Raw genomic sequence first — 12588 nt, 5'->3', positions numbered from 1 at the left:
TGGTGGATTGCAAAGTGGTTGGTAAGTGTGTATGTGCAGAGAGAGCAAGGATAGGTGCAGGCTGTGTCAGAGGGCGGGAATAGAGGGAGCACATGAGGTGGAGGGCGGAGCAGGCTAAGAGAGGTGAAGATAGAGGGGGAGTTGGCGGAGCCTAGGAGGATAGCAGGGGTGGTTGAGGAGAAGAGTAAGAAGGGAAGGGTGAGAGAGGGGGAGTAGGGGGATAGCAGAGGTAGGTGGTGGGAGTTAGAGGAGAAAGGGGGACGTAGATGGAGCAGGGGGAGAGAGCAAGAGGGGGTGGTGTGGCAGTGATTCAGGAGAAGAAGGGGTGTAGGAGGAGTCTAGGCCAGTGCGCAAGAGGGGGTGCAGGAGAGGAAGCATAGGGCAGCGCAGCCCATGCTGGCAAACAAGCAGAGTGCCCCACCCACAAACAGGGTGATTACAAAGGAGGGGGGTTTTGGTGACGGACCCCATCATTTTTATGCCACCCCCCCTCCCAAGCTCCAGTGTGGTGGTAGTAAAGGGGGAGGGGGGGGAGTAAATTTGGGGGTGCAGTGTCAAAAGGGGTGTTGGGGTGCATTATTACAGGGGTGCTAGGAGGCGCAGAATGATGCAGCATGTGTTTTTTCGGGAGTGCTATGTACTTTCTTGTTTATTGCGCCCTTTCTTTCGAGCGGGGGTACCACGAAAGGCTAGGGGCAAAGGGGGGAGTGGAGGACTTGGGGTTCAGGTTTCAGGCACTTTCTATTACCAGCCAAAAGGGAACCTCGCACACAGGCCTACTGTGGTTATGGTATTGAGAGGGGAAACAAGGAACCTGTGTTAGGATTCTTGGGAGATGGTCTGCCCATGATTTCTTTGCCCCGGTGCAGGACATGTTATAAGGTGTCTTGTGGTGGTTTTTCTAGACCTCATAATCCCAAAAGAGTGCCTGACATTTCGGCTGTAAGGACACTTCTAAAGAGTGTGCTTTTGATATTCTGGCAAGCGCATCCCCAACTGTGCACATCTATGCACCAAACATGGCAAATCCTTCATCCTGCAAAGCATCATATCATACTCAGAAGCTTTGAGATGGCGTGAGTATATTCATTTTGGGGTGAATACTCTTCCATGCTTCTCCCACCTGAGGACTGTGGATCTGTTGTTCTTCTTTCACATGTCCCTTCAAACAGACAGAAGGCACACTCACTCTATTTCTCTGCAAGCATCTATGCTTTGACACTTTTATCTTGCAGTTTTCCTTCCAAAGCCCGCACCCCCTTCACCACAAATACAGGCCAACCATTCCTCAATGCTCATTCACTCTTGTCATTCCAGTCCGCCACTCTATAGGCTGATAAAAAAACAACAAGAACAAGAAGTAGTTCAGCAAACAGATTTAAAGTCTCTCTGTAGATTTATCTTCAAACTGCTGCCCTCTAGTAATGCTACATGGCAACTGCAGCATAATAATAGGATTGAGAAAGGGGCTGTCCTATGCAAATAATGTTCTCCCATGATTACTTTGCTGAGCTTCCTCTGTGATGTTGTGATACGGCCTTCAAAACATGGGCTTCAGCAGATTTCCAAAGTTGCCCAACTGTCTTAGGCTAAGGGGTTTTCCACTCAAAGGCCTACATATAAGGACCCCACCCTCATTTAGCAGGGTCCAGAATTACCTGCAGTAATCCTCTATACAGAACTTGGGGTTCGTGGGCTTATGGTAAAAGCTGCAGACTATGAATGGGGTGTTTAAAATCCCAGTCCCAAAGCCCTGGCCTGGCTGCACAGCACAGCACAGCACAGCACAGCAAAGCAAACGGATGGCACCCACCTCACACAATACAGCTTAGTTTTGCCCCTCTTTGGGCCTTATTTCTCTTCTCCAAAACACCAATTTGAGGAAAAAAACAATACATTGATTAATGAAGATAAGGCTTTGCTCCTATTGTAGCTACTTGAGCAAAAGGAGGGAGAGGGAAGGTGGGGTGGAGGGGGCAAGATTTCGAAATGTGGGCTAACAATGCAAACAAAAATACTTACATTATTCCTGAAATTGTTAAAGTAAAAATAACCTTTCGAAATAAAAAAAATCAAATGACTTATTTTTTTCCACCTAAAAGTACTTTGGAGGCGCTGGCTGGATTCGAACCCCTATATAGGGATAGCCTACTGCACCAGAGGCACTAGACCTTGCCACTGAGCCATAGCTCCTCGATGGGTTTTGACTGTGCCACAGAACCTATCAGCAACATAAAGGTTGTGATGTCATTGCTTATGGCTTCCACTGCACAGGACACTTCATATCCATGATATAGGGAAGTTTTGACAAGCTAAAGACATGGAAGCCAGTGTGGTCCAGTGGGTAAGTTCCTGACTTCCACCCAGACAACCAGGGTTCGAATCCCGGGCTCCGCACCAGGTGACTGATGGTGGCAAAGAAGAGGTAAGTCGGAGATGGCTGGTAAATTGGTAAGTAGTACATCTGTCTGTCTGTCTGTGTATAGAGCATGGCTGGACTTGTGAATGGTGGATTGCAAAGTGGTTGGTAAGTGTGTATGTGCAGAGAGAGCAAGGATAGGTGCAGGCTGTGTCAGAGGGCGGGAATAGAGGGAGCACATGAGGTGGAGGGCAGATCAAGAAGAGCAGGCTAAGATATCTGCAGATAGAGGGGGAGTAGGCGGAGCCTAGGAGGATAGCAGGGGTGGTTGAGGAGAAGAGTAAGAAGGGAAGGGTGAGAGAGGGGGAGTAGGGGGATAGCAGAGGTAGGTGGTGGGAGTTAGAGGAGAAAGGGGGACGTAGATGGAGCAGGGGGAGAGAGCAAGAGAGGTGTGGCAGTGATTCAGGAGAAGAAGGGGTGTAGGAGGAGTCTAGGCCAGTGCAGGAGAGGAAGCATAGGGCAGGGCAGCGCAGCCCATGCTGGCAAACAAGCAGAGTGCCCCACCCACAAACGGGGTGATTACAAAGGAGGGGGGTTTTGGTGACGGACCCCATCATTTTTATGCCACCCCCCCAAGCTCCAGTGTGGTGGTAGTAAAGGGGAAGGGGGGGAGTAAATTTGGGGGTGCAGTGTCAAAAGGGGTGTTGGGGTGCATTATTACAGGGGTGCTAGGAGGCGCAGAATGATGCAGCATGTGTTTTTTCGGGAGTGCTATGTACTTTCTTGTTTATTGCGCCCTTTCTTTCGAGCGGGGGTACCACGAAAGGCTAGGGGCAAAGGGGGGAGTGGAGGACTTGGGGTTCAGGTTTCAGGCACTTTCTATTACCAGCCAAAAGGGAACCTCGCACACAGGCCTACTGTGGTTATGGTATTGAGAGGGGAAACAAGGAACCTGTGTTAGGATTCTTGGGAGATGGTCTGCCCATGATTTCTTTGCCCCGGTGCAGGACATGTTATAAGGTGTCTTGTGGTGTTTTTTTTACACCTCATAATCCCAAAAGAGTGCCTGACATTTTGGCTGTAAGGACACTTCTAAAGAGTGTGCTTTTGATATTCTGGCAAGCGCATCCCCAACTGTGCACATCTATGCACCAAACATGGCAAATCCTTCATCCTGCAAAGCATCATATCATACTCAGAAGCTTTGAGATGGCGTGAGTATATTCATTTTGGGGTGAATACTCTTCCATGCTTCTCCCACCTGAGGACTGTGGATCTGTTGTTCTTCTTTCACATGTCCCTTCAAAGAGACAGAAGGCACACTCACTCTATCTCTCTGCAAGAATCTATGCTTTGACACTTTTATCTTGCAGTTTTCCTTCCAAAGCCCGCACCCCCTTCACCACAAATACAGGCCAACCATTCCTCAATGCTCATTCACTCTTGTCATTCCAGTCCGCCACTCTATAGGCTGATAAAAAACAACAAGAACAAGAAGTAGTTCAGCAAACAGATTTAAAGTCTCTCTGTAGATTTATCTTCAAACTGCTGCCCTCTAGTAATGCTACATGGCAACTGCAGCATAATAATAGGATTGAGAAAGGGGCTGTCCTATGCAAAAAATGTCCTCCCATGATTACTTTGCTGAGCTTCCTCTGTGATGTTGTGATACGGCCTTCAAAACATGGGTTTCAGCAGATTTCCAAAGTTGCCAAACTGTCTTAGGCTAAGGGGTTTTCTACTCAAAGGCCTACATATAAGGACCCCACCCTCATTTAGCAGGGTCCAGAATTACCTGCAGTAATCCTCTATACAGAACTTGGGCGTTCGTGGGCTTATGGTAAAAGCTGCAGACTATGAATGGGGTGTTTAAAATCCCAGTCCCAAAGCCCTGGCCTGGCTGCACAGCACAGCACAGCAAAGCAAACGGATGGCACCCACCTCACACAATACAGCTTAGTTTTGCCCCTCTTTGGGCCTTATTTCTCTTCTCCAAAACACCAATTTGAGGAAAAAACCAATACATTGATTAATGAAGATAAGGCTTTGCTCCTATTGTAGCTACTTGAGCAAAAGGAGGGAGAGGGAAGGTGGGGTGGAGGGGGCAAGATTTCTAAATGTGGGCTAACAATGCAAACAAAAATACTTACATTATTCCTGAAATTGTTAAAGTAAAAATAACCTTTCGAAAAAAAAAAAAATCAAATGACTTATTTTTTTCCACCTAAAAGTACTTTGGAGGCGCTGGCTGGATTCGAACCCCTATATAGGGATAGCCTACTGCACCAGAGGTACTAGACCTTGCCACTGAGCCATAGCTCCTGCATGGGTTTTGGCTGTGCCACAGAACCTATCAGCAACATAAAGGTTGTGATGTCATTGCTTATGGCTTTCACTGCACAGGACACTTCATATCCATGATATAGGGAAGTTTTTGACAAACTAAAGACATGGAAGCCAGTGTGGTCCAGTGGGAAAGTTCCTGACTTCCACCCAGACAACCAGGGTTCGAATCCCGGGCTCGGCACCAGGTGACTGATGGCGGCAAAGAAGAGGTAAGTCGGAGATGGCTGGTAAATTGGTAAGTAGTACATCTGTCTGTCTGTCTGTCCGTGTATAGAGCATGGCTGGACTTGTGAATGGTGGATTGCAAAGTGGTTGGTAAGTGTGTATGTGCAGAGAGAGCAAGGATAGGTGCAGTCTGTGTCAGAGGGCGGGAATAGAGGGAGCACATGAGGTGGAGGGCGGAGCAAGAAGAGCAGGCTAAGAGAGGTGCAGATAGAGGGGGAGTAGGCGGAGCGTAGGAGGATAGCAGGGGTGGTTGAGGAGAAGAGTAAGAAGGGAAGGGTGAGAGAGGGGGAGTAGGGGGATAGCAGAGGTAGGTGGTGGGAGTTAGAGGAGAAAGGGGGACGTAGATGGAGCAGGGGGAGAGAGCAAGAGGGGGTGGTGTGGCAGTGATTCAGGAGAAGAAGGGGTGTAGGAGGAGTCTAGGCCAGTGCGCAAGAGGGGGTGCAGGAGAGGAAGCATAGGGCAGCGCAGCCCATGCTGGCAAACAAACAGAGTGCCCCACCCACAAACGGGGTGATTACAAAGGAGGGGGGTTTTGGTGACGGACCCCATCATTTTTATGGCACCCCCCCCCCCAAGCTCCAGTGTGGTGGTAGTAAAGGGGAAGGGGGGGAGTAAATTTGGGGGTGCAGTGTCAAAAGGGGTGTTGGGGTGCATTATTACAGGGGTGCTAGGAGGCGCAGAATGATGCAGCATGTGTTTTTTCGGGAGTGCTATGTACTTTCTTGTTTATTGCGCCCTTTCTTTCGAGCGGGGGTACCACGAAAGCCTAGTGGCAAAGGGGGGAGTGGAGGACTTGGGGTTCAGGTTTCAGGCACTTTCTATTACCAGCCAAAAGGGAACCTCGCACACAGGCCTACTGTGGTTATGGTATTGAGAGGGGAAACAAGGAACCTGTGTTAGGATTCTTGGGAGATGGTCTGCCCATGATTTCTTTGCCCCGGTGCAGGACATGTTATAAGGTGTCTTGTGGTGGTTTTTCTAGACCTCATAATCCCAAAAGAGTGCCTGACATTTCGGCTGTAAGGACACTTCTAAAGAGTGTGCTTTTGATATTCTGGCAAGCGCATCCCCAACTGTGCACATCTATGCACCAAACATGGCAAATCCTTCATCCTGCAAAGCATCATATCATACTCAGAAGATTTGAGATGGCGTGAGTATATTCATTTTGGGGTGAATACTCTTCCATGCTTCTCCCACCTGAGGACTGTGGATCTGTTGTTCTTCTTTCACATGTCCCTTCAAAGAGACAGAAGGCACACTCACTCTATCTCTCTGCAAGCATCTATGCTTTGACACTTTTATCTTGCAGTTTTCCTTCCAAAGCCCGCACCCCCTTCACCACAAATACAGGCCAACCATTCCTCAATGCTCATTCACTCTTGTCATTCCAGTCCGCCACTCTATAGGCTGATAAAAAAACAACAAGAACAAGAAGTAGTTCAGCAAACAGATTTAAAGTCTCTCTGTAGATTTATCTTCAAACTGCTGCCCTCTAGTAATGCTACATGGCAACTGCAGCATAATAATAGGATTGAGAAAGGGGCTGTCCTATGCAAATAATGTTCTCCCATGATTACTTTGCTGAGCTTCCTCTGTGATGTTGTGATACGGCCTTCAAAACATGGGCTTCAGCAGATTTCCAAAGTTGCCAAACTGTCTTAGGCTAAGGGGTTTTCCACTCAAAGGCCTACATATAATGACCCCACCCTCATTTAGCAGGGTCCAGAATTACCTGCAGTAATCCTCTATACAGAACTTGGTCGTTCGTGGGCTTATGGTAAAAGCTGCAGACTATGAATGGGGTGTTTAAAATCCCAGTCCCAAAGCCCTGGCCTGGCTGCACAGCACAGCAAAGCAAACGGATGGCACCCACCTCACACAATACAGCTTAGTTTTGCCCCTCGTTGGGCCTTATTTCTCTTCTCCAAAACACCAATTTGAGGAAAAAAACAATACATTGATTAATGAAGATAAGGCTTTGCTCCTATTGTAGCTACTTGAGCAAAAGGAGGGAGAGGGAAGGTGGGGTGGAGGGGGCAAGATTTCTAAATGTGGGCTAACAATGCAAACAAAAATACTTACATTATTCCTGAAATTGGTAAAGTAAAAATAACCTTTCGAAATAAAAAAAATCAAATGACTTATTTTTTTCCACCTAAAAGTACTTTGGAGGCGCTGGCTGGATTCGAACCCCTATATAGGGATAGCCTACTGCAGTAGAGGCACTAGACCTTGCCACTGAGCCATAGCTCCTGGATGGGTTTTGACTGTGCCACAGAACCTATCAGCAACATAAAGGTTGTGATGTCATTGCTTATGGCTTCCACTGCACAGGACACTTCATATCCATGATATAGGGAAGTTTTGACAAGCTAAAGACATGGAAGCCAGTGTGGTCCAGTGGGTAAGTTCCTGACTTCCACCCAGACAACCAGGGTTCGAATCCCGGGCTCCGCACCAGGTGACTGATGGCGGCAAAGAAGAGGTAAGTCGGAGATGGCTGGTAAATTGGTAAGTAGTACATCTGTCTGTCTGTCTGTCTGTCTGTGTATAGAGCATGGCTGGACTGGTGGATTGCAAAGTGGTTGGTAAGTGTGTATGTGCAGAGAGAGCAAGGATAGGTGCAGTCTGTGTCAGAGGGCGGGAATAGAGGGAGCACATGAGGTGGAGGGCGGAGCAAGAAGAGCAGGCTAAGAGAGGTGCAGATAGAGGGGGAGTAGGCGGAGCCTAGGAGGATAGCAGGGGTGGTTGAGGAGAAGAGTAAGAAGGGAAGGGTGAGAGAGGGGGATTAGGGGGATAGCAGAGGTAGGTGGTGGGAGTTAGAGGAGAAAGGGGGACGTAGATGGAGCAGGGGGAGAGAGCAAGAGGGGGTGGTGTGGCAGTGATTCAGGAGAAGAAGGGGTGTAGGAGGAGTCTAGGCCAGTGCGCAAGAGGGGGTGCAGGAGAGGAAGCATAGGGCAGCGCAGCCCATGCTGGCAAACAAACAGAGTGCCCCACCCACAAACGGGGTGATTACAAAGGAGGGGGGTTTTGGTGACGGACCCCATCATTTTTATGCCACCCCCCCCCAAGCTCCAGTGTGGTGGTAGTAAAGGGGAAGGGGGGGAGTAAATTTGGGGGTGCAGTGTCAAAAGGGGTGTTGGGGTGCATTATTACAGGGGTGCTAGGAGGCGCAGAATGATGCAGCATGTGTTTTTTCGGGAGTGCTATGTACTTTCTTGTTTATTGCGCCCTTTCTTTCGAGCGGGGGTACCACGAAAGGCTAGGGGCAAAGGGGGGAGTGGAGGACTTGGGGTTCAGGTTTCAGGCACTTTCTATTACCAGCCAAAAGGGAACCTCGCACACAGGCCTACTGTGGTTATGGTATTGAGAGGGGAAACAAGGAACCTGTGTTAGGATTCTTGGGAGATGGTCTGCCCATGATTTCTTTGCCCCGGTGCAGGACATGTTATAAGGTGTCTTGTGGTGGTTTTTCTAGACCTCATAATCCCAAAAGAGTGCCTGACATTTCGGCTGTAAGGACACTTCTAAAGAGTGTGCTTTTGATATTCTGGCAAGCGCATCCCCAACTGTGCACATCTATGCACCAAACATGGCAAATCCTTCATCCTGCAAAGCATCATATCATACTCAGAAGCTTTGAGATGGCGTGAGTATATTCATTTTGGGGTGAATACTCTTCCATGCTTCTCCCACCTGAGGACTGTGGATCTGTTGTTCTTCTTTCACATGTCCCTTCAAAGAGACAGAAGGCACACTCACTTTATCTCTCTGCAAGCATCTATGCTTTGACACTTTTATCTTGCAGTTTTCCTTCCAAAGCCCGCACCCCCTTCACCACAAATACAGGCCAACCATTCCTCAATGCTCATTCACTCTTGTCATTCCAGTCCGCCACTCTATAGGCTGATAAAAAAACAACAAGAACAAGAAGTAGTTCAGCAAACAGATTTAAAGTCTCTCTGTAGATTTATCTTCAAATTGCTGCCCTCTAGTAATGCTACATGGCAACTGCAGCATAATAATAGGATTGAGAAAGGGGCTGTCCTATGCAAATAATGTTCTCCCATGATTACTTTGCTGAGCTTCCTCTGTGATGTTGTGATACGGCCTTCAAAACATGGGCTTCAGCAGATTTCCAAAGTTGCCAAACTGTCTTAGGCTAAGGGGTTTTCCACTCAAAGGCCTACATATAAGGACCCCACCCTCATTTAGCAGGGTCCAGAATTACCTGCAGTAATCCTCTATACAGAACTTGGGCGTTCGTGGGCTTATGGTAAAAGCTGCAGACTATGAATGGGGTGTTTAAAATCCCAGTCCCAAAGCCCTGGCCTGGCTGCACAGCACAGCACAGCAAAGCAAACGGATGGCACCCACCTCACACAATACAGCTTAGTTTTGCACCTCTTTGGGCCTTATTTCTCTTCTCCAAAACACCAATTTGAGGAAAAAACCAATACATTGATTAATGAAGATAAGGCTTTGCTCCTATTGTAGCTACTTGAGCAAAAGGAGGGAGAGGGAAGGTGGGGTGGAGGGGGCAAGATTTCTAAATGTGGGCTAACAATGCAAACAAAAATACTTACATTATTCCTGAAATTGTTAAAGTAAAAATAACCTTTCGAAATAAAAAAAATCAAATGACTTATTTTTTTCCACCTAAAAGTACTTTGGAGGCGCTGGCTGGATTCGAACCCCTATATAGGGATAGCCTACTGCACCAGAGGCACTAGACCTTGCCACTGAGCCATAGCTCTTGGATGGGTTTTGACTGTGCCACAGAACCTATCAGCAACATAAAGGTTGTGATGTCATTGCTTATGGCTTCCACTGCACAGGACACTTCATATCCATGATATAGGGAAGTTTTGACAAGCTAAAGACATGGAAGCCAGTGTGGTCCAGTGGGTAAGTTCCTGACTTCCACCCAGACAACCAGGGTTCGAATCCCGGGCTCCGCACCAGGTGACTGATGGCGGCAAAGAAGAGGTAAGTCGGAGATGGCTGGTAAATTGGTAAGTAGTACATCTGTCTGTCTGTCTGTCTGTGTATAGAGCATGGCTGGACTTGTGAATGGTGGATTGCAAAGTGGTTGGTAAGTGTGTATGTGCAGAGAGAGCAAGGATAGGTGCAGGCTGTGTCAGAGGGCGGGAATAGAGGGAGCACATGAGGTGGAGGCCGGAGCAAGAAGAGCAGGCTAAGAGAGGTGCAGATAGAGGGGGAGTAGACGGAGCCTAGGAGGATAGCAGGGGTGGTTGAGGAGAAGAGTAAGAAGGGAAGGGTGAGAGAGGGGGAGTAGGGGGATAGCAGAGGTAGGTGGTGGGAGTTAGAGGAGAAAGGGGGACGTAGATGGAGCAGGGGGAGAGAGCAAGAGGGGTTGGTGTGGCAGTGATTCAGGAGAAGAAGGGCTGTAGGAGGAGTCTAGGCCAGTGCAGGAGAGGAAGCATAGGGCAGCGCAGCCCATGCTGGCAAACAAGCAGAGTGCCCCACCCACAAACGGGGTGATTACAAAGGAGGGGGGTTTTGGTGACGGACCCCATCATTTTTATGCCACCCCCCCCCCAAGCTCCAGTGTGGTGGTAGTAAAGGGGAAGGGGGGGAGTAAATTTGGGGGTGCAGTGTCAAAAGGGGTGTTGGGGTGCATTATTACAGGGGTGCTAGGAGGCGCAGAATGATGCAGCATGTGTTTTTTCGGGAGTGCTATGTACTTTCTTGTTTATTGCGCCCTTTCTTTCGAGCGGGGGTACCACGAAAGGCTAGGGGCAAAGGGGGGAGTGGAGGACTTGGGGTTCAGGTTTCAGGCACTTTCTATTACCAGCCAAAAGGGAACCTCGCACACAGGCCTACTGTGGTTATGGTATTGAGAGGGGAAACAATGAACCTGTGTTAGGATTCTTGGGAGATGGTCTGCCCATGATTTCTTTGCCCCGGTGCAGGACATGTTATAAGGTGTCTTGTGGTGGTTTTTCTAGACCTCATAATCCCAAAAGAGTGCCTGACATTTCGGCTGTAAGGACACTTCTAAAGAGTGTGCTTTTGATATTCTGGCAAGCGCATCCCCAACTGTGCACATCTATGCACCAAACATGGCAAATCCTTCATCCTGCAAAGCATCATATCATACTCAGAAGCTTTGAGATGGCGTGAGTATATTCATTTTGGGGTGAATACTCTTCCATGCTTCTCCCACCTGAGGACTGTGGATCTGTTGTTCTTCTTTCACATGTCCCTTCAAAGAGACAGAAGGCACACTCACTTTATCTCTCTGCAAGCATCTATGCTTTGACACTTTTATCTTGCAGTTTTCCTTCCAAAGCCCGCACCCCCTTCACCACAAATACAGGCCAACCATTCCTCAATGCTCATTCACTCTTGTCATTCCAGTCCGCCACTCTATAGGCTGATAAAAAAACAACATGAACAAGAAGTAGTTCAGCAAACAGATTTAAAGTCTCTCTGTAGATTTATCTTCAAACTGCTGCCCTCTAGTAATGCTACATGGCAACTGCAGCATAATAATAGGATTGAGAAAGGGGCTGTCCTATGCAAATAATGTTCTCCCATGATTACTTTGCTGAGCTTCCTCTGTGATGTTGTGATACGGCCTTCAAAACATGGGCTTCAGCAGATTTCCAAAGTTGCCAAACTGTCTTAGGCTAAGGGGTTTTCCACTCAAAGGCCTACATATAAGGACCCCACCCTCATTTAGCAGGGTCCAGAATTACCTGCAGTAATCCTCTATACAGAACTTGGGCGTTCGTGGGCTTATGGTAAAAGCTGCAGACTATGAATGGGGTGTTTAAAATCCCAGTCCCAAAGCCCTGGCCTGGCTGCACAGCACAGCACAGCACAGCACAGCACAGCAAAGCAAACGGATGGCACCCACCTCACACAATACAGCTTAGTTTTGCCCCTCTTTGGGCCTTATTTCTCTTCTCCAAAACACCAATTTGAGGAAAAAAACAATACATTGATTAATGAAGATAAGGCTTTGCTCCTATTGTAGCTACTTGAGCAAAAGGAGGGAGAGGGAAGGTGGGGTGGAGGGGGCAAGATTTCGAAATGTGGGCTAACAATGCAAACAAAAATACTTACATTATTCCTGAAATTGTTAAAGTAAAAATAACCTTTCGAAATAAAAAAAATCAATGACTTATTTTTTTCCACCTAAAAGTACTTTGGAGGCGCTGGCTGGATTCGAACCCCCATATAGGGATAGCCTACTGCACCAGAGGCACTAGACCTTGCCACTGAGCCATAGCTCCTGGATGGGTTTTGACTGTGCCACAGAACCTATCAGCAACATAAAGGTTGTGATGTCATTGCTTATGGCTTCCACTGCACAGGACACTTCATATCCATGATATAGGGAAGTTTTGACAAGCTAAAGACATGGAAGCCAGTGTGGTCCAGTGGGTAAGTTCCTGACTTCCACCCAGACAACCAGGGTTCGTATCCCGGGCTCCGCACCAGGTGACTGATGGCGGCAAAGAAGAGGTAAGTCGGAGATGGCTGGTAAATTGGTAAGTAGTACATCTGTCTGTCTGTCTGTCTGTCTGTGTATAGAGCATCGCTGGACTTGTGAATGGTGGATTGCAAAGTGGTTGGTAAGTGTGTATGTGCAGAGAGAGCAAGGATAGGTGCAGGCTGTGTCA

The sequence above is a fragment of the Pleurodeles waltl genome, chromosome 6 (genome assembly GCF_031143425.1).
Source record: "Pleurodeles waltl isolate 20211129_DDA chromosome 6, aPleWal1.hap1.20221129, whole genome shotgun sequence".
NCBI lineage: Eukaryota > Metazoa > Chordata > Amphibia > Caudata > Salamandridae > Pleurodeles > Pleurodeles waltl.
The sequence above is the reverse complement of the archived record's forward strand: the minus strand, read 5'-3'. Positions refer to the sequence as shown.